Raw genomic sequence first — 20979 nt, 5'->3', positions numbered from 1 at the left:
ACAAAATCCTGAATCATGCCCAATAGTTTTTCTCATTTTCAACAGACATAACAATCTTTAAATCTGAAACCTATTACCAAATAAATACCAACGCAATTAACATGCAATGCCAATGGGAGATACATAAGCCATATGCCCATATATCTGCCACAGATATAATTTCGAGCACAACATTCGGTATCAGTCCAGAGCCTAGTGTAGAGCAACTTGCAGCTCAAGCATAGGTGTGTCAAGAAATATACCCAGGTATTAGATTTAAAAAAAAGTAGGGATAGTATTACCTCCGGGCGTATAGTTGTGCCACAAAATGTAAGAGACAACTTTCTCAAACCAGTACACATCCTGAGAAGATGGAATGAACTGGGTACAAAGGAATGCCCGTTTCCCGTTATATCCAGGAACATGAATGTAATGTCTGGGAGCCCGGTAATGTCTTCCATCAGGTACTGTTGGTTAGTAATAATGTCCTCCTGTAGATTCATAGGAAGTCACAAAAAGGGATTATTTATTTGCAATAGTTAGAAACTTGGGAAGGACACAAGCATCTCGTTTACAAAGTCAATAACAAACAAGAAATGATTCTTTTAAGCTATCAAGTTCGAGCTCATGTCCCCCCATGATAAGGAATAACCGTATACTAGTACTGCTAGTGTGTAATTCAATGCTAACTACTCAAAGGAAGTAAAAAGTACTGGCATATCCAAGGATATCATGCTACTAGGGAGGATAAACGATTGGATGCACAAAGCAATTTTTCACGGACTGAGGCAAAGAAAAATAAGTTGACAATTTTGTATGCTTATGACACATTCCTTAAACTGAACTGCAAGTTTATGCGTTGATGGCATAACTCACATAAGAATCAACTCACCAGATCATTCACAAGTTGGAATCTGAGACTGTGGATGAGCTCAAAGCGCCGCAAAAGCCTTGTACAGTAGCTATTCTGTAACTCGCGTACATGGTCAGTTTCTTCATATATAGTAAAAGGGAAGGTGCTCAGGCACTGTAGATTTTCCATCTTGCCGAGCTGGGTGAACTTTGGATCAGAATCATCCCACCACATGAGGGATTCCAGCTGAGGGGCGGAGATGTTTGCAACCGGTAGGATCAAAATCATCCTACCTTTAGTAAAGCAGGACAGCACTTCTAACTGTTTGAGTGTCGGCGCTGTGACATTGAGCTGCTGCAAGCCGTGCACGCGCGTCAGTGTCATTTCCAAGAGAGATTCCGAGTGGATGGTCAAGTTGCCCAGACCCGAGGTACCACTGAGAGTCAGTTTCTGTAACGCCGGGCAGCGCGGCGAGGAGACAGCCTCGCCGAGCATGCTCGGACCACGTAGCCGGATGCAACCTAGCTGGAGATTGGTGAGCCGGGCGAATATGCCGGAAGGCGGCATCGTGAGGCCAAGACCCTCTAGTTCGAGGGTGATCGAGGTGGCGTTCTCGAAGCATGGCAGCTCAAGGGCGCCTCTTTCCCAGACCTCGTAGTCTGGTATGTTGGTCTGCAATACGAGGAGTAAATCGCCCGAGATGCGGCGTGCGGCGATGGGAAGCCAGGCCGCCATGGACTCAGGGGTGGTGTGACTGGCTTCCATGACGCGCACGTCGAGGCGGCTGAGGGCCGGCGCTTCGGCGACGAGGGCGAGGTTGAGGGTCACTCTCGGTGTGTGTGTGTGTGTGGGGGGGGGGGGGGGGGGGTGGAGCTCTCTGGTAGTAGCGTCCAGACGCGGCGCCAGCGGCTGGAGAGGACGCTGGTCCGAGCGGCGACGGCAGCGTCGCGAAGCTTGAGAAGGATGTCGATAACGATAAGCAAATAGGCAGTTTTTCGATTAAATTAATCCATAAATAAATCATGAGCATGATATTGACAGCATTGATAACATGCTGGTTACGATCTAACAGAGCATGTACTACGCATATAGTAGAAACATCTACGCATATCGCTAGTACTGCTACAACAGAAAGAAACATGAGAGGGATAAACGATGTATACCCTCCAATCGGCCATGCGGCGGCGGTGGTGGTGGCAGTAGCCGCGGCATCCTCGGCGGCCTTCTTGTCGGCTTCGGCCTTCTCAGCGGCGGCACGGTCGGCGTCGGTCGACATGGTGATGATGAAGGTGATGTGGACGTAGATGAACAGAAGCAAGCAGTCGCGTAGTCACTACCCAAGAACCTAATCGCCCCTCTCCCGTACAGGATCCGGAGAGGCGGGGTTTCGGAGGCCTGCTCTCCCGTCAACCGTGTACGCAGTGAACGGGACGGAGTCGCCGGCGGCAGCAGCAGCAGAGGAACGACGTGGGCGTGGAGGCGGAGATGGGTTCTGTTTCGTGGCGGCTAGGGTTGGCAGCGCCCCACATATATATGTGCGGCTGCGCGTGGAGAGACGTGGGCTGAACCCACATTCAAATCGGTAGCCCACGGTCCGACGTCTCAGATCGTGGCCCCACCTATCAAAGACTCTCCGTTCCTCACCGGCAAAAAGAAGCGCATAGGAGCTCGGCTCGGCTCGGCTCAATCCCGCGGCGCGGCATGGCGAGCCGAGCAGAGGAGGAGTGCGCGAGGGCCTCATCTCTTCTCAAGCTCCAATGGCATGAGAAAGAGAATCCCTTATAAACCACTACAACTCTCCTTCCACTTCCGGGGTGGGACTAAACTTCCCACCACCTTGTCATGCCACCTACATGGGCCCTTAGAGATCAAATTTGAAATTGTCATATGGGCTCTAGGCCCGTCTCATAGCTCAACAATCTCCCACCAGATCTCAGGGGCCCAGTTTGTCCTTTGTTCCAAACGCTGTTTTGATATACCAGCATCTCAGTGGAGACCGATTAAGGTTGAGCTCCACCTAGACCAAGTAGTTACACTCCTTAACAACTGAACAATGGACTATGCCTTGAATTGTCAGTTTGGCGTCAAGAAGTTTCACCACAAGTCTCACTGATACGAGGCTGCCGAAGGCCAACCCCTCAGGTAGAGCATATTAGTCACACTCCTGGCCTGTTCATGAGCTTGCTAGAGATCACTCCAATCTCATAGACTGTGACCAGCAGTCGGGCTCATATAGGTGTGTTCCTCCAAAGATCGCTCTATAGGATAGCATCTTGCTTATGCATATAAGCCTTGGAACACATTAAGACAGTAGTCATCCTTCCATACAGTTTCCGAGAGAGGGGGGGGGAGTGGAGCTCTCTGGTAGTAGCGTCCAGACGCGGCGCCAGCGGCTGGAGAGGACGCTGGTCCGAGCGGCGACGGCAGCGTCGCGAAGCTTGAGAAGGATGTCGATAACGATAAGCAAATAGGCAGTTTTTCGATTAAATTAATCCATAAATAAATCATGAGCATGATATTGACAGCATTGATAACATGCTGGTTACGATCTAACAGAGCATGTACTACGCATATAGTAGAAACATATACGCATATCGCTAGTACTGCTACAACAGAAAGAAACATGAGAGGGATAAACGATGTATACCCTCCAATCGGCCATGCGGCGGCGGTGGTGGTGGCAGTAGCCGCGGCATCCTCGGCGGCCTTCTTGTCGGCTTCGGCCTTCTCAGCGGCGGCACGGTCGGCGTCGGTCGACATGGTGATGATGAAGGTGATGTGGACGTAGATGAACAGAAGCAAGCAGTCGCGTAGTCGCTACCCAAGAACCTAATCGCCCCTCTCCCGTACAGGATCCGGAGAGGCGGGGTTTCGGAGGCCTGCTCTCCCGTCAACCGTGTACGCAGTGAACGGGACGGAGTCGCCGGCGGCAGCAGCAGCAGAGGAACGACGTGGGCGTGGAGGCGGAGATGGGTTCTGTTTCGTGGCGGCTAGGGTTGGCAGCGCCCCACATATATATGTGCGGCTGCGCGTGGAGAGACGTGGGCTGAACCCACATTCAAATCGGTAGCCCACGGTCCGACGTCTCAGATCGTGGCCCCACCTATCAAAGACTCTCCGTTCCTCACCGGCAAAAAGAAGCGCATAGGAGCTCGGCTCGGCTCGGCTCAATCCCGCGGCGCGGCATGGCGAGCCGAGCAGAGGAGGAGTGCGCGAGGGCCTCATCTCTTCTCAAGCTCCAATGGCATGAGAAAGAGAATCCCTTATAAACCACTACAACTCTCCTTCCACTTCCGGGGTGGGACTAAACTTCCCACCACCTTGTCATGCCACCTACATGGGCCCTTAGAGATCAAATTTGAAATTGTCATATGGGCTCTAGGCCCGTCTCATAGCTCAACAATCTCCCACCAGATCTCAGGGGCCCAGTTTGTCCTTTGTTCCAAACGCTGTTTTGATATACCAGCATCTCAGTGGAGACCGATTAAGGTTGAGCTCCACCTAGACCAAGTAGTTACACTCCTTAACAACTGAACAATGGACTATGCCTTGAATTGTCAGTTTGGCGTCAAGAAGTTTCACCACAAGTCTCACTGATACGAGGCTGCCGAAGGCCAACCCCTCAGGTAGAGCATATTAGTCACACTCCTGGCCTGTTCATGAGCTTGCTAGAGATCACTCCAATCTCATAGACTGTGACCAGCAGTCGGGCTCATATAGGTGTGTTCCTCCAAAGATCGCTCTATAGGATAGCATCTTGCTTATGCATATAAGCCTTGGAACACATTAAGACAGTAGTCATCCTTCCATACAGTTTCCGAGAGAGGGGGGGGAGTGGAGCTCTCTGGTAGTAGCGTCCAGACGCGGCGCCAGCGGCTGGAGAGGACGCTGGTCCGAGCGGCGACGGCAGCGTCGCGAAGCTTGAGAAGGATGTCGATAACGATAAGCAAATAGGCAGTTTTTCGATTAAATTAATCCATAAATAAATCATGAGCATGATATTGACAGCATTGATAACATGCTGGTTACGATCTAACAGAGCATGTACTACGCATATAGTAGAAACATATACGCATATCGCTAGTACTGCTACAACAGAAAGAAACATGAGAGGGATAAACGATGTATACCCTCCAATCGGCCATGCGGCGGCGGTGGTGGTGGCAGTAGCCGCGGCATCCACGGCGGCCTTCTTGTCGGCTTCGGCCTTCTCAGCGGCGGCACGGTCGGCGTCGGTCGACATGGTGATGATGAAGGTGATGTGGACGTAGATGAACAGAAGCAAGCAGTCGCGTAGTCGCTACCCAAGAACCTAATCGCCCCTCTCCCGTACAGGATCCGGAGAGGCGGGGTTTCGGAGGCCTGCTCTCCCGTCAACCGTGTACGCAGTGAACGGGACGGAGTCGCCGGCGGCAGCAGCAGCAGAGGAACGACGTGGGCGTGGAGGCGGAGATGGGTTCTGTTTCGTGGCGGCTAGGGTTGGCAGCGCCCCACATATATATGTGCGGCTGCGCGTGGAGAGACGTGGGCTGAACCCACATTCAAATCGGTAGCCCACGGTCCGACGTCTCAGATCGTGGCCCCACCTATCAAAGACTCTCCGTTCCTCACCGGCAAAAAGAAGCGCATAGGAGCTCGGCTCGGCTCGGCTCAATCCCGCGGCGCGGCATGGCGAGCCGAGCAGAGGAGGAGTGCGCGAGGGCCTCATCTCTTCTCAAGCTCCAATGGCATGAGAAAGAGAATCCCTTATAAACCACTACAACTCTCCTTCCACTTCCGGGGTGGGACTAAACTTCCCACCACCTTGTCATGCCACCTACATGGGCCCTTAGAGATCAAATTTGAAATTGTCATATGGGCTCTAGGCCCGTCTCATAGCTCAACAATCTCCCACCAGATCTCAGGGGCCCAGTTTGTCCTTTGTTCCAAACGCTGTTTTGATATACCAGCATCTCAGTGGAGACCGATTAAGGTTGAGCTCCACCTAGACCAAGTAGTTACACTCCTTAACAACTGAACAATGGACTATGCCTTGAATTGTCAGTTTGGCGTCAAGAAGTTTCACCACAAGTCTCACTGATACGAGGCTGCCGAAGGCCAACCCCTCAGGTAGAGCATATTAGTCACACTCCTGGCCTGTTCATGAGCTTGCTAGAGATCACTCCAATCTCATAGACTGTGACCAGCAGTCGGGCTCATATAGGTGTGTTCCTCCAAAGATCGCTCTATAGGATAGCATCTTGCTTATGCATATAAGCCTTGGAACACATTAAGACAGTAGTCATCCTTCCATACAGTTTCCGAGAGTATTGCATCTCCAACAGAGTGGGTTAGTAAAGTTACTCTCCTCAGTTCACCACTGGCTTGTTTTCCCAGGTCCTACTTCACGGGATCTCCGATCACATAGGTTGGGTTACTACCATGGCAACTCATGTGGGTCTCATACCCATCTCCCTTATGCGTTATCTATCACAACACGTGATAGCCCTTTAGTAAAGGGATCTGCCAGATTCTTAGCCGTTTGAATATAATCCAACGCTATCACTCCGGAGTTCCTCAATTTTCTGACAGCTTTCAATCCCATTCTTATGTGTTTGTTGGACTTCATGTTGTCCTTTGAACTCTTCACCTTGACAATAACTATTTGATTGTCACAGTTCATAAGGATGGCCGGAACCGGCTTCTCAACCACTGGCAAGTCCATCAACAGATCTCAAAGCCATTCTGCTTCGCCACCCGATGTGTCTAATGCTGTTAATTCTGCTTCCATTGTCGATCTTGTTAAGATCGTTTGCTTGCAAGACTTCCAGGAAACAGCACCACCTCCAAGAGTAAATATATACCCAGTTGTGGCCTTCATCTCATCAGCATCAGAGATCCAATTCGCATCACTATACCCTTCAAGTACCGACGGGTATCCGGTATAGTGAAGTCCATAGTTCATAGTACCTTTCAGATAGCGCATAACTCTCTCAAGAGCACGCCAATGTACATCACCTGGTTTGGAAACAAATCGGCTCAGTTTGCTAATAGCAAATGCGATGTCAGGCCTCGTTGCGCTCGCTAGATACTGTAGTGAACCAACAATCTGAGAGTATCTCAATTGATCTATAGCTGTGCCTTTAGACTTTCGAATCAGCACACTAGAATCATATGGTGTTTGAGACGGTTTGCAGTACGAATATCCAAAATGACTCAACACCTTCTCAACATAATGGGATTGCAAAAGTGTAATCCCACCCTCATCATCTCTCAATAGCTTGATGTTCAAGATAACATCAGCCACTCCAAGGTCCTTCATCTCAAAGTTCTGAGATAGGAAAGACTTAACCTCCTCGATTAACTTGAGATTAGTCCCAAATATCAGTATGTCATCAACATACAAACACAGTATAACTCCTTCGCCCCCACCATAGCGATAGTATACACATTTGTCAGCCTCATTAGCAACAAAGCCAACAAATGTCAACGTTTCATTAAACTTGTCATGCCATTGCTTAGGCGCTTGTCTCAGGCCATACAAAGATTTCACCAACTTACACACCTTTCCTTCCTGACCATCCATCACAAAGCCATCAGGCTGTTGCATATAGATTTCCTCCTTTAGCTCTCCATTCAGGAAAGCCGTCTTAACATCCATTTGATGAATGAGAAGACCATGCGAGGCCGCCAACGAGAGTAATACTCGAATGGTGGTCAGTCTGGCCACAGGTGAATAAGTGTCAAAGAAATCTTCTTCTTCTTTCTGGGCGTAGCCCTTGGCCACAAGCCTAGCCTTGTACTTTTCTATCGTACCATCTGGCCTAAGCTTCTTCTTGAACACCCACTTGCACCCTAATGGTTTGCAACCATAAGGACGTTCAGTAAGCTCCCAAGTCCCGTTAGCCATGATGGAATCCATCTCGCTACGGACCGCATCCTTCCAGTAGTCAGCTTCTGGAGATGCATACGCTTCTGAAATAGAAGTGGGATTATCCTCCACGAGGTATATGAAGAAATCATCACCAAAGGTCTTTACAGTCCTTTGTCTCTTGCCCCTACCAAGGGATTCCTCATTATCCTCCTCAGGATTTTCATCATGTGTTTGATTATAATATTCCATCGGAATGGCAGGTTCAGGAGTCTCCTCAGATTCCTGTCTAGAAGTGCTTTGTACATCTCTCATGGGAAAAATGTCCTCAAAGAATGTAGCATCTTTAGACTCCATAATTGTACCGACTTTCATGCCAGGTACCTCAGATTTCACTACTAGAAATCTATAGCCAACACTATTCATAGTGTAGCCCAAATTAACACAGTCCACAGTCTTTGGTCCAAGTTTACGCTTTTTGGGGATCAGCACATTAACTTTCGCCAAGCAGCCCCAGGTACGTAAGTACGAGAGTGTTGTCCTTCTCTTGGTCCACTTCTCGTAAGGAGTGATCTCGTTATCCTTTGTCGAAACTTTATTCAGGACATGACAGGATGTCATTATAGCCTCCCCCACCATGCCTTGGATAAACCCGATGTATCTAACATGGCGTTAACCAAATCAGTTAGAGTACGGTTTTTCTGCTCGGCAACCCCGTTTGACTGGGGTGAGTAGGGAGGCGTCCTCTCGTGAATAATGCCGTGTTCCGCACAAAAGGCATCAAACTCTTTCGAGAAGTACTCTCCACCATGATTTGACCGGACTCGTTTAATTTTCTTTTCAAGTTGATTCTCAACTTCTGCCTTATAGATTTTGAAGTAGTGTATGTTGGGGAACGTAGCAGAAATTCAAAATTTTCCTACGTGTCACCAAGATCTATCTATGGAGAAACCAGCAACGAGGGGAAGGAGAGTGCATCTACATACCCTTGTAGATCGCTATGCGGAAGCGTTCAAGAGAACGGGGTTGAAGGAGTCGTACTCGTCGCGATCCAAATCACCGGAGATCCTAGTGCCGAACGAACGGCACCTCCGCGTTCAACACACGTACAGCCCGACGACGTCTCCCATGCCTTGATCCAGCAAGGAGAGAGGGAGAGGTTGAGGAAGACTCCATCCAGCAGCAGCACAACGGCGTGGTGATGGTGGAGGAGCGTGATACTCCAGCAGGGCTTCGCCAAGCACCACAAGAGACGAGGAGGAAGAGGGGTAGGGCTACGCCAAGAAGGAGAGGAACTCGTGTGTATGGGCAGCCCAAACCTCAAGTATATATAGGGGGAGGGGAGGGGCTGCGCCCCCACCTAGGGTTCCCTCCCTAGGGGTGGCGGCAGCCCCCCAGATCCCATCTGGGTGGCGGCCACAAGGGGGAGAGGGGGAGGCGCACCTGGGGTGGGCCTTAGGGCCCATCTGCCCTAGGGTTTGCCCCCTTTCCCTCTTGGAGGCGCCTTGGGCCTTGGTGGGGGGGCGCACCAGCCCACCTGGGGCTGGTCCCCTCCCACACTTGTCCCATGCAGCCCTCCGGGGCTAGTGGCCCCACTTGGTGGACCCCCGGACCCCTCCGGTGGTCCCGGTACACTACCGGTAAAGCCCGAAACTTTTCCGATGACCAAAACAGGACTTCCCATATATAAATCTTTACCTCCGGACCATTCCGGAACTCCTCGTGACGTCCAGGATCTCATCCGGGACTCCGAACAACATTCGGTAACCACGTATATCTATTCCTTATAACCCTAGCGTCATCGAACCTTAAGTGTGTAGACCCTACGGGTTCGGGAACCATGCAGACATGACCGAGACGTTCTCCGGTCAATAACCAATAGCGGGATCTGGATACCCATGTTGGTTCCCACATGTTCCACGATGATCTCATCAGATGAACCACGACGTCGAGGATTCGATCAATCCCGTATACAATTCCCTTTGTCTATCGGTATTGTACTTGCCCGAGATTCGATCGTCGGTATCCCGATACCTTGTTCAATCTCGTTACCGGCAAGTCTCTTTTACTCGTTCCGTAACACATCATCCCGTGATCAACTCCTTGATCACATTGTGCACATTATGATGATGTCCTACCGAGCGGGCCCAGAGATACCTCTCCGTTTACACGGAGTGACAAATCCCAGTCTCGATTCGTGCCAACCCAACAGACACTTTTGGAGATACCTGTAGTGTACCTTTATAGGCACCCAGTTACGTTGTGACGTTTGGCACACCCAAAGTATTCCTACGGTATCCGGGAGTTGCACAATCTCATGGTCTAAGGAAATGATACTTGACATTAGAAAAGCTTTAGCATACGAACTACACGATCTTTGTGCTAGGCTTAGGATTGGGTCTTGTCCATCACATCATTCTCCCAATGATGTGATCCCATTATCAACGACATCCAATGTCCATGGTCAGGAAACCGTAACCATCTATTGATCAACGAGCTAGTCAACTAGAGGCTTACTAGGGACATGGTGTTGTCTATGTATCCACACATGTATCTGAGTTTCCTATCAATACAATTCTAGCATGGATAATAAACGATTATCATGAACAAGGAAATATAATAATAACTAATTTATTATTGCCTCTAGGGCATATTTCCAACAGTCTCCCACTTGCACTAGAGTCAATAATCTAGTTCACATCGCCATGTGATTAACACTCACAGGTCACATCACCATGTGACCAACATCCAAAGAGTTTACTAGTGTCACTAAACTAGTTCACATCATCATGTGATTAAGACTCAATGAGTTCTGGGTTTGATCATGTTTTGCTTGTGAGAGAGGTTTCAGTCAACGGGTCTGCAACATTCAGATTCGTATGTACTTCGCAAATTTCTATATCATCTTGTAGATGCAACTACTACGCTACATTTGGAGCCATTTCAAATAACTGTTCTACTTGGAGCTATTCTAAATTGTTGTTCCATTATACGTATCCGGTATCTCTACTCAGAGCTATCCGGATAGGTGTTTAAGCTTGCATCGACGTAACTCTTTACGTCGAACTCTTTATCACCTCCATAACCGAGAAACATATCCTTATTCCTCTAAGGATAATTTAGACCGCTATCTGGTGATCTACTCCTAGATCACCTTTGTACCCTCTTGCCAGATATGTGGCAAGGAACACATCAGGTGTGGTACTCAGCATGGCATACCGTATAGAGCCTATGACAAAAGCATAGGGGACGACATTCGTCCTTTCTCTTTCTTCTGCCGTGGTCGAGCTTTAAGTCTTAACTTCATACCTTACAACTCAGGCAAGTACTCCTTCTTTGACTGATCCATCTTGAACACCTTCAAGATCATGTCAAGGTATGTGCTCATTTGAAAGTATCATTAAGCGTTTTGATCTATCCTTATAGATCTTGATGCTCAATGTTCAAGTAGCTTAATCCAGGCTTTCCATTGAAAAACACTTTCCAAATAACCCTATATGCTTTCGAGAAATTCTACGTCATTTCTGATCAACAACATGTCAACAACATATATTCATCAGAAATTCTATAGTGCTCCCACTCACTTCTTTGGAAATACAAGTTTCTCATAAACTTTGTATACACCCAAAATCTTTGATCATCTCATCCAAGCATGCATTCCAACTCCGAGATGCTTACTCCAGTCCTTAGAAGGATTGCTGGAGCTTTGCATACTTATTAGCATCTTTCAGGATTGACAAAACCTTCTGGTTGTATCACATACAACCTTTCCTCAAGAAAATCGTCGAGGAAACAATGTTTTGACATCCTATCTGCAAGATTTCATAAATAATGCAGTAATCGCTAATATAATTCCAACAGACTCTTAGCATCGCTACGAGTGAGAAAGTCTCATCATAGTCAACTCCTTGAACTTGTTGGAAAAAATCTTAACGACAAGTCAAGCTTTCTTAATGGTGATACTTACCATCATTGTTCGTCTTCCTTTTAAAATCCATCTGTACTCAACAGCCTTACGACCATCGAGCCGTTCTGCCAAAGTCTACACTTTGTTTTCATACATGGATCCTCTCTCGGATTTTATGGCCTCGAGCCATTTATCGGAATCCGGGCCCACCATCGCTTCTTCATGGCTCGTAGGTTCATTGTTGTCTAGCAACATGACTTCCAAGACAGGATTACGTACCACTCTAAAGTAGTACGCATCCTTGTCATACTACGAGGTTTGGGAGTGACTTGATCCGAAGTCTCATGAACAATATCATAAGCTTCCACTTCAATTGGTGTAGGTGCCACAGGAACAACTCTTTGTGCCTTGCTATACACTAGTTGAAGAGACGGTTCAACAACCTTATCAAGTCTCCACCATCCTCCCACTCAATTCTTTCGAGAGAAACTTTTCCTCGAGAAAGGACCCGATTCTAGAAACAATCCCTTATTGCTTTCGGATCTGAGACAGGAGGTATACCCAACTGTTTTGGGTGTCCTATGAAGATGCATTTATCCGCTTTGGGTTCGAGCTTATCAGCCTGAAACTTTTTCACATAAGCGTCGCAGCCCCAAACTTTTAAGAAATGACAGCTTAGGTTTCTCTAAACCATAGTTCATACGGTGTCATCTCATCGGAATTACGTGGTGCCCTATTTAAAGTGAATGCAGTTGTCTCTAATGCCTAACCCATAAACTATCATGGTAATTCGATAAGAGACATCATGGTATGCATCATATCCAATAGGGTGCAGTTATGATGTTCGGACACACCATCACACTATGGTGTTCCAGGCTGTATTAGTTGTGAAACAATTTCCACAATGTCTTAATTCTGTGCCAAACTCGTAATTCAGATATTCATCTCTATGATCATATCATAGATATTTTATCCTCTTGTTACGACGATCTTTCAATTTCACCCTGAAATTACTTGAACCTTTCAATAATTCAGACTCGTGATTCATCAAGTAAATATACTCAACATCTACTCAAATCATCTGTGAAGTAAGAATATAACGATATCCACTACATGCCTCAGCACTCATTGGACTGCACACATCAAAATGTATTACTTCCAACAAGTTGCTTTCTAGTTCCATTTTACTGAAAACGAGGCTTTCAGTCATCTTGCCCATGTGGTATGATTTGCATGTCTCAAGTGATTCAAAATCAAGTGAGTCCAAACGGTCCATTTGCATGGAGTTTCTTCATGCATATACACCAATAGACATGGTTCGCATGTCTCAAACTTTTCAAAAACGAGTGAGCCCAAAGATCCATCAATATGGAGCTTCTTCATGCGTTTTATACCGATATGACTTACGTGGCAGTGCCACAAGTAGGTGGTACTATCATTACTATCTTATATCTTTTGGCATGAACATGTGTATCACTACGATCGAGATTCAACAAACCATTCATTTCAGGTGTAAGACCATTGAAGGTATTATTCAAATAAACAGAGTAACCATTATTCTCCTTAAATGAATAACCGTATTGCGATAGACATAATCCAATCATGTCTATGCTCAACGCAAACACCAATCTCGATGGTAGAGGGAGCATACGATATTTGATCAACCTTGGAAATACTTCCAACACATATCGTCATCTGACCTTTAGCTAGTCTCCGTTTATTCCGTAGCTTTTATTTCGAGTTACTAACACTTAGCAAATGAACCGGTATCTAATACCCTGGTGCTACTAGGAGTACTAGTAAAGTATACATTAACACAATGTATATCCAATATACTTCTATCGACTTTGCCAGCCTTCTCATCTACCAAGTATCTAGGGTAATTCTGCTCCAGTGGTTGTTCCCTTTATTACAGAAGCACTTAGTCTCGGGCTTGGGTTCAACTTTGGGTTTCTTCACTAGAACAGCAACTGATTTGTTGTTCCATGAAGTATCCCTTTCTTGCCCTTGCCCTTCTTGAAACTAGTGGTTTCACTAACCATCAACAATTGATGCTCCTTCTTGATTTCTACTTTCGCGGTGTCAAACATCGCGAGTATTTCAAGGATCTTCATATCTATCCCTGATATGTTATAGTTCATCACGAAGCTCTAGCAGCTTGGTGGCAATGACTTTGGAGAAACATCACTATCTCTGGAAGATCAACTCCCACTCGATTCGAGTGATTGTGGCACTCAGACAATCTGAGCACAAGCTCAACGATTGAGCTTTTCTCCCTTAGTTTGCAGGCTAAGAAAAATCGTCGGAGGTCTCATACTTCCTGACGTGGGCACGAGCCTGAAATCCCAATTTCAGCCCTCGAAACATCTCATATGTTCCGCGACGTTTCGGAAAACGTCTTTGTTGCCTCAACTCTAAACCGTTTAATTGAACTATCATGTAGTTATCTAAACGTGTATGTCCGATGTTCGTAACATCCACAAACGACGTTTGGGGTTCAGCACACTGAGCGGTGCATTAAGGACATAAGCTTTCTACTGTCCGCATAATTGCTACTGTCAACTTTCAACTATATTTTCTCTAGGAACATAACTAAACAGTAGAACTAAAGCGCGAGCCACGACATAATTTGCGAAGACCTTTTGACTATGTTCAGGATAATTAAGTTCATCTTATGAACTCCCACTCAGATAGACATCCCTCTAGTCATCTAAGTGATTACATGATCCGAGTCAACTAGGCCGTGTCCGATCATCACGTGAGACGGACTAGTCATCATCGGTGAACATCTTCATGTTGATCGTATCTACCATACGACTCATGCTCTACCTTTCAGTCTCTTGTGTTCCGAGGCCATGTCTGTACATGCTAGGCTCGTCAAGTCAACCTAAGTGTTTCGCGTGTGTAAATCTGTCTTACACCCGTTGTATGTGAACGTTAGAATCTATCACACCCGATCATCACGTGGTGCTTCGAAACAACAAACTATCGCAACGGTGCACAGTTAGGGGGAACACCTTCTTGAAATTATTATGAGGGATCATCTTATTTACTACCATCGTTCTAGGTAAACAAGATGCAAAAACATGATAAACATCACGTGCAATCAAATAATAGTGACATGATATGGCCAATATCATATAGCTCCTTTGATCTTCATCTTCGGGCTCCATGATCATCTTGTCACCGGCATGACACCGTGATCTCCATCATCATGATCTTCATCATCGTGTCTCCATGAAGTTGCTCGCCAACTATTACGTCTACTACTATGGCTACCGGTTAGCAATAAAGTAAAGTAATTACATGGCGTTGTTCAATGACACGCAGGTCATATAATAAATAAAGACAACTCCTATGGCTCCTGCCGGTTGTCATACTCATCGACATGCAAGTCGTGATTCCTATTACAAGAACATGATCAATCTCATACATCACATATATCATTCATCACATCCTTTTGGCCATATCACATCACATAGCATACCCTGCAAAAACAAGTTAGACGTCCTCTAATTGTTGTTTGCATGTTTTACGTGGCTGCTATGGGTTTCTAGCACGAACGTTTCTTACCTACGCAAAAACCACAATGTGATATGTCAATTGCTATTTACCCTTCATAAGGACCCTTTTCATCGAATCCGATCCGACTAAAGTGGGAGAGACAGACACCCGCTAGCCACCTTATGCAACTAGTGCATGTCAGTCGGTGGAACCAGTCTCACGTAAGAGTACGTGTAAGGTCGGTCCGGGCCGCTTCATCCCACAATGCCGCCGAACCAAGATTGGACTAGTAACGGTAAGCATATTGAACAAAATCAACGCCCACAACTACTTTGTGTTCTACTCGTGCATAGAATCTATGCAATAGACCTAGCTCATGATGCCACTGTTGGGGAACGTAGCAGAAATTCAAAATTTTCCTATGTGTCACCAAGATCTATCTATGGAGAAACCAACAACGAGGGGAAGGAGAGTGCATCTACATACCCTTGTAGATCGCTATGCGGAAGCGTTCAAGAGAACAGGGTTGAAGGAGTCGTACTCGTCGTGATCCAAATCACCGGAGATCCTAGTGCCGAATGGACGGCACCTCCGCGTTCAACACACGTACAGCCCGACGACGTCTCCCATGCCTTGATCCAGCAAGGAGAGAGGGAGAGGTTGAGGAAGACTCCATCCAGCAGCAGCACAACGGCGTGGTGATGGTGGAGCAGCGTGATACTCCAGCAGGGCTTCGCCAAGCACCGCAAGAGACGAGGAGGAAGAGGGGTAGGGCTGCGCCAAGAAGGAGAGGAACTCGTGTGTATGGACAGCCCAAACCTCAAGTATATATAGGGGGAGGGGAGGGGCTGCGCCCCCACCTAGGGTTCCCTCCCTAGGGGTGGCGGCAGCCCCCCAGATCCCATCTGGGTGGCGGCCACAAGGGGGAGAGGGGGAGGCGCACCAGGGGTGGGCCTTAGGGCCCATCTGCCCTAGGGTTTGCCCCCTTTCCCTCTTGGAGGCGCCTTGGGCCTTGGTGGGGGGGGTGCACCAGCCCACCTGGGGCTGGTCCCCTCCCACACTTGGCCCATGCAGCCCTCCGGGGCTGGTGGCCCCACTTGGTGGACCCCCGGACCCCTCTGGTGGTCCCGGTACACTACCGGTAAAACCTGAAACTTTTCCGGTGACCAAAACAGGACTTCCCATATATAAATCTTTACCTCCGGACCATTCCGGAACTCCTCGTGACGTCCGAGATCTTATCCGGGACTCCGAACAACATTCGGTAACCACGTATATCTATTCCTTATAAGCCTAGCATCATCGAACCTTAAGTGTGTAGACCCTATGGGTTCGGGAACCATGCAGACATGACCGAGACGTTCTCCGGTCAATAACCAACAGCAGGGTCTGGATACCCATGTTGGTTCCCACATGTTCCACGATGATCTCATCGGATGAACCACGATGTCGAGGATTCGATCAATTCCGTATACAATTCCCTTTGTCTATCGGTATTGTACTTGCCCGAGATTCGATCGTCGGTATCCCGATACCTTGTTCAATCTCGTTACCGGCAAGTCTCTTTTACTCGTTCCGTAACACATCATCCCGTGATCAACTCCTTGATCACATTGTGCACATTATGATGATGTCCTACCGAGTGGGCCCAGAGATACCTCTCCGTTTACACGGAGTGACAAATCCCAGTCTCGATTCGTGCCAACCCAACAGACACTTTTGGAGATACCTGTAGTGTACCTTTATAGCCACCCAGTTACGTTGTGATGTTTGGCACACCCAAAGTATTCCTACGGTATCCGGGAGTTGCACAATCTCATGGTCTAAGGAAATGATACTTGACATTAGAAAAGCTTTAGCATACGAACTACACGATCTTTGTGCTAGGCTTAGGATTGGATCTTGTCCATCACATCATTCTCCCAATGATGTGATCCCGTTATCAACGACATCCAATGTCCATGGTCAAGAAACCGTAACCATCTATTGATCAACGAGCTAGTCAACTAGAGGCTTACTAGGGACATGGTGTTGTCTATGTATCCACACATGTATCTGAGTTTCCTATCAATACAATTCTAGCATGGATAATAAACGATTATCATGAACAAGGAAATATAATAATAACTAATTTATTATTGCCTCTAGGGCATATTTCCAACAGTGTAGAGCCTCATCTTTAGTATTTAACAGATACACATAGCAATATCTAGTGGGATCATCTATCAAAGTCATGAAATATTTCTTTCCACCTTTAGTCAACACACCATTCATCTCACAAAGATCAGAATGTATGAGTTCCAGTGGCACCAAGTGTCTCTCCTCTGCTACCTTGTGAGGCTTGCGAGGTTGCTTAGATTGCACACACGAATGGCACTTAGAACCTTTGGCTAAAGTGAAACTCGGGATTAAATTCGATTTCGCTAGCCGTGTCATAACACCAAAACTAATGTGACAAAGGCGTGAATGCCATACTTCAGATTCATTAACACTCAAATGAATATTGTTTACGACTTTATTACATAGATCTGCAAGAGAAAGGCGGAACATGCCTCCGCATTCATAACCCTTTCCAACAAATAGTCCATATTTCGTAACAACTAATTTATTAGACTCGAATACCAACTTAAACCCTTCTCTACATAGAAGGGAGCCACTAACGAGGTTCTTCTTGATGGCGGGGACATGCTGCACGTTCTTCAGCTGCACGATCCTTCCCGAAGTAAACTTCAGATCGACCGTGCCAACACCAAGAACAGAAGCACTCGCGCCATTCCCCATCAGTACGGACCCGTGACCTGTGGCCTGGTAAGAAGAAAACAATGAAATGTCAGCACACACATGAACACCTGCACCTGTGTCCACCCACCAATCGGTGGACGGCCAAACTGAAAATACAGCAAATAAATTACCGTACCCAGATGCACCACTCTCATTGTTGCTCACAATCATATTGACAGACTTGAAGTCCTGCCTTTGCTTCTTATACTTGTTTGGGCACTTGTTGGCCCAATGTGCAAGCGAACCACAAGTAAAGCAGCCCTCATCCTTCTTGTTCTTCTTGAAGGTCTTCTTACCCTTTTTCTTAAAGTTGGCACTCGGTTGGACACCGTTCTTTCCCTTGGGCTTGTGAGAATTGGAGTTCTTCTGATGCACCATGTTGGCCACAGAAGTTCCTTCGACCCCTTTTCTGTGCGAGTCCTTTGCCCTTGAATTCTGCTCAACACTCAGATGGCCAATGACATCCTCCATAGATAATTCACGCCTCTGATGTTTCAGAGTGGTGGCAAAGTTCCTCCAGGAATTGGGAAGCTTAGCGATTATGCAGCCCGCGACAAACTTGCCCGGTAACTCGCACTTAAGAAGCTCAAGCTCCTTAACAATGCATATTATCTCATGAGCCTACTCCAATACAGGACGGTTTTCAACCATCTTGTAATCATGGAACTGCTCTATAATATACATCTCGCTCCCTGCATCGGCAGCCCCGAACTTAGATTCGAGCGCCTCCCACAAGTCCTTGGCAGACCGCACATGCAAATATGCGTCAACCAGCTTATCTCCAATCACGCTCAGAACTGCCCCGAGGAACACGACAGTGGCCTCCTTGAACGCCTTCTCCTGATCAGGAGCGATCGTTCCTGTGGGAGTCACACCGGCGACCCAGAACACTTTCATGGCAGTGAGCCATAAGGTGGTTTTAGTCTGCCAACGCTTAAAGTACGTCCCCGTAAACGGCGACGGTTTCAGTGCAGCAGCAAAACCAGAATTCGAAAAACTCCTACACATATTAGGTTTTTGGATTGATAAGCAAATAGGCAGTTTTCCGATTAAATTAATCCATGAATAAATCATGAGCATGACATTGACAACATTGATAACACACTGGTTACGATCTAACAGAGCATGTACTACGCATATAGTAGAAACATCTACGCATATCGCTGGTACTGCTACAACAGAAAGAAACATGAGAGGGATAAACGATGTATACCCTCCAATCGGCCATGCGGCGGCGGTGGCGGTGGCAGTAGCCGCGGCATCCTCGGCGGCCTTCTTGTAGGCTTCGGCCTTCTCAGCGGCGGCACAGTCGGCGTCGGTCGACATGGTGATGACGAAGGTGATGTGGACGTAGATGAACAGAAGCGAGCAGTCGCGTAGTCGCTACCCAAAAACCTAATCGCCCCTCTCCCGTACAGGATCCGGAGAGGCGGGGTTTCGGAGGCCTGCTCTCCCGTCAACCGTGTACGCGGTGAACGGGACGGAGTCGCCGGCGGCAGCAACAGTAGAGGAACGACGTGGGCGTGGAGGCGGAGATGCGTTCTGTTTCGTGGCGGCTAGGGTTGGCAGCGCCCCACATATATATGTGCGGTAGCCCACGATCCGACGTCTCAGATCGTGGCCCCACCTGTCAAAGACTCTCCGTTCCTAACCGGCAAAAAGAAGCGCATAGGAGTGAGCTGAGCTCGGCTCAATCCCGCAACCCGCGGCGCGGCGCGTCGTGACGTGGCGTGGCGTGGCGTGGCGTGGCGTGGCGAGGCGAGCGGAGGAGGAGGAGTGCGCGAGGGCCTCATCTCTTCTCAAGCTCCAATGGCATGAGGAAGAGAATCCCTTATAAACCACTCCAACTCTCCTTCCACTTCCGGGATGGGACTAAACTTCCCACCACCTTGTCATGCCACCTACATGGGCCCTTAGAGATCAAATCTGAAATTGTCATATGGGCTCTAGGCCCATCTCATAGTTCAACAGATAAGAAGGTCGTTGGGAACCGCGTTGAGGCGGTCCTCGCTGCTGCCGCCGTTGGAAAGCTTCGCGGCGATCTCCCCGTCGCAGTGCTCCATGGAGGAAGGATTTGGCGCATAGGAGCTCCGGCTCACAGGCTCACATGGGAAGTGTGGTGGAGTTGCCGCCGCCATCGCCGTTGCCGGTGGATGGGGGAATGGCTGGATCCCAGAGGTGGGGTCGCCGCCTACTCACTTACAGGTTGCGGGTGGGGTAAAAGGCTGGCGAGTGGCGACGTCGCCAAATCCGTGGGCCTAGGTTTATACAAATGGGCCGGGCAAGAAACGCGTTACTCTTAGCGTGCTATTAGTGGACTGGCCCATTGGACTGGAAGTTTACCTGTCGAAATAATTAGTTTTGTTATTAATGAGAAAAAGGGTGGCTAAGCTTCTTGAAGAAAGGCAAAAGTCGTGAGAACTACGGAGCTATTATTAGCGAGATCACCGCTAGAGCATCTTTACTTCATTGTAATTTTCAGTTTGAAGGTCATGCTGTCAATTATGAAGCACATAGGTTAGCCAAGTTCGCACTTTCATTGGGTCCGAGACACCACGTTTGGTTTGGCCAACCCCACGACCTAAACTATATCCCACACCATGTGGTGTTTGCTGAATAAACTTGATTTACCCCCTAAAAAGATACCAAGCTTCTTCCACTTCAACTTAAAAAAACAAGCTTCTTCCACTGGTCTGGAAGTTTCCACCCGGTTTTGTGCAGCTTTCAGCCAGGTTTTTTCTTTGTTTCTCCACTGGTTTTTTAAGTTCTTTTTCTTTTCTTTTTTATTTTCTTCTTTATTTATTTTTTTAAAATTGGTGAACAATTTTAAATTCACGAAGGTTTTTTAAATTACCTGAACATTTTTTGAATTGTGAACCATTTGAAAATTTTGTGAATATTTTTTCGAATTTTTGAAAAAAAAATCGTCAATATTTTTTGAATTCACAAATGATTTTAGAATTCATGATCATTTTTAGAATTAAAAAAACTAATTCATGAAACATCTAAATTTGTGAACATTTTTTCATATTCATGAGTATTTTTCAAATTCATGAACCATTTTTTTGAATTCCTGAACATTTTCCATTTCGATCAGTTTTATTT

At 47.3% G+C, this 20979-nt stretch overlaps 1 pseudogene; it reads right to left on the bottom strand.

Moving 5' to 3' along the window:
* Positions 1 to 13: 13 nt before the first annotated feature.
* On the bottom strand, positions 14 to 20173 carry LOC125532717 (putative F-box/FBD/LRR-repeat protein At4g03220; annotated as a pseudogene).
* Between the last annotated feature and the right edge of the window lie 806 nt (positions 20174 to 20979).

Source organism: Triticum urartu, chromosome 1A, assembly GCF_056163025.1.
Source record: "Triticum urartu cultivar PI428250 chromosome 1A, HENAU_Tu73, whole genome shotgun sequence".
Lineage (NCBI taxonomy): Eukaryota > Viridiplantae > Streptophyta > Magnoliopsida > Poales > Poaceae > Triticum > Triticum urartu.
The sequence above is the reverse complement of the archived record's forward strand: the minus strand, read 5'-3'. Positions and strand labels throughout refer to the sequence as shown.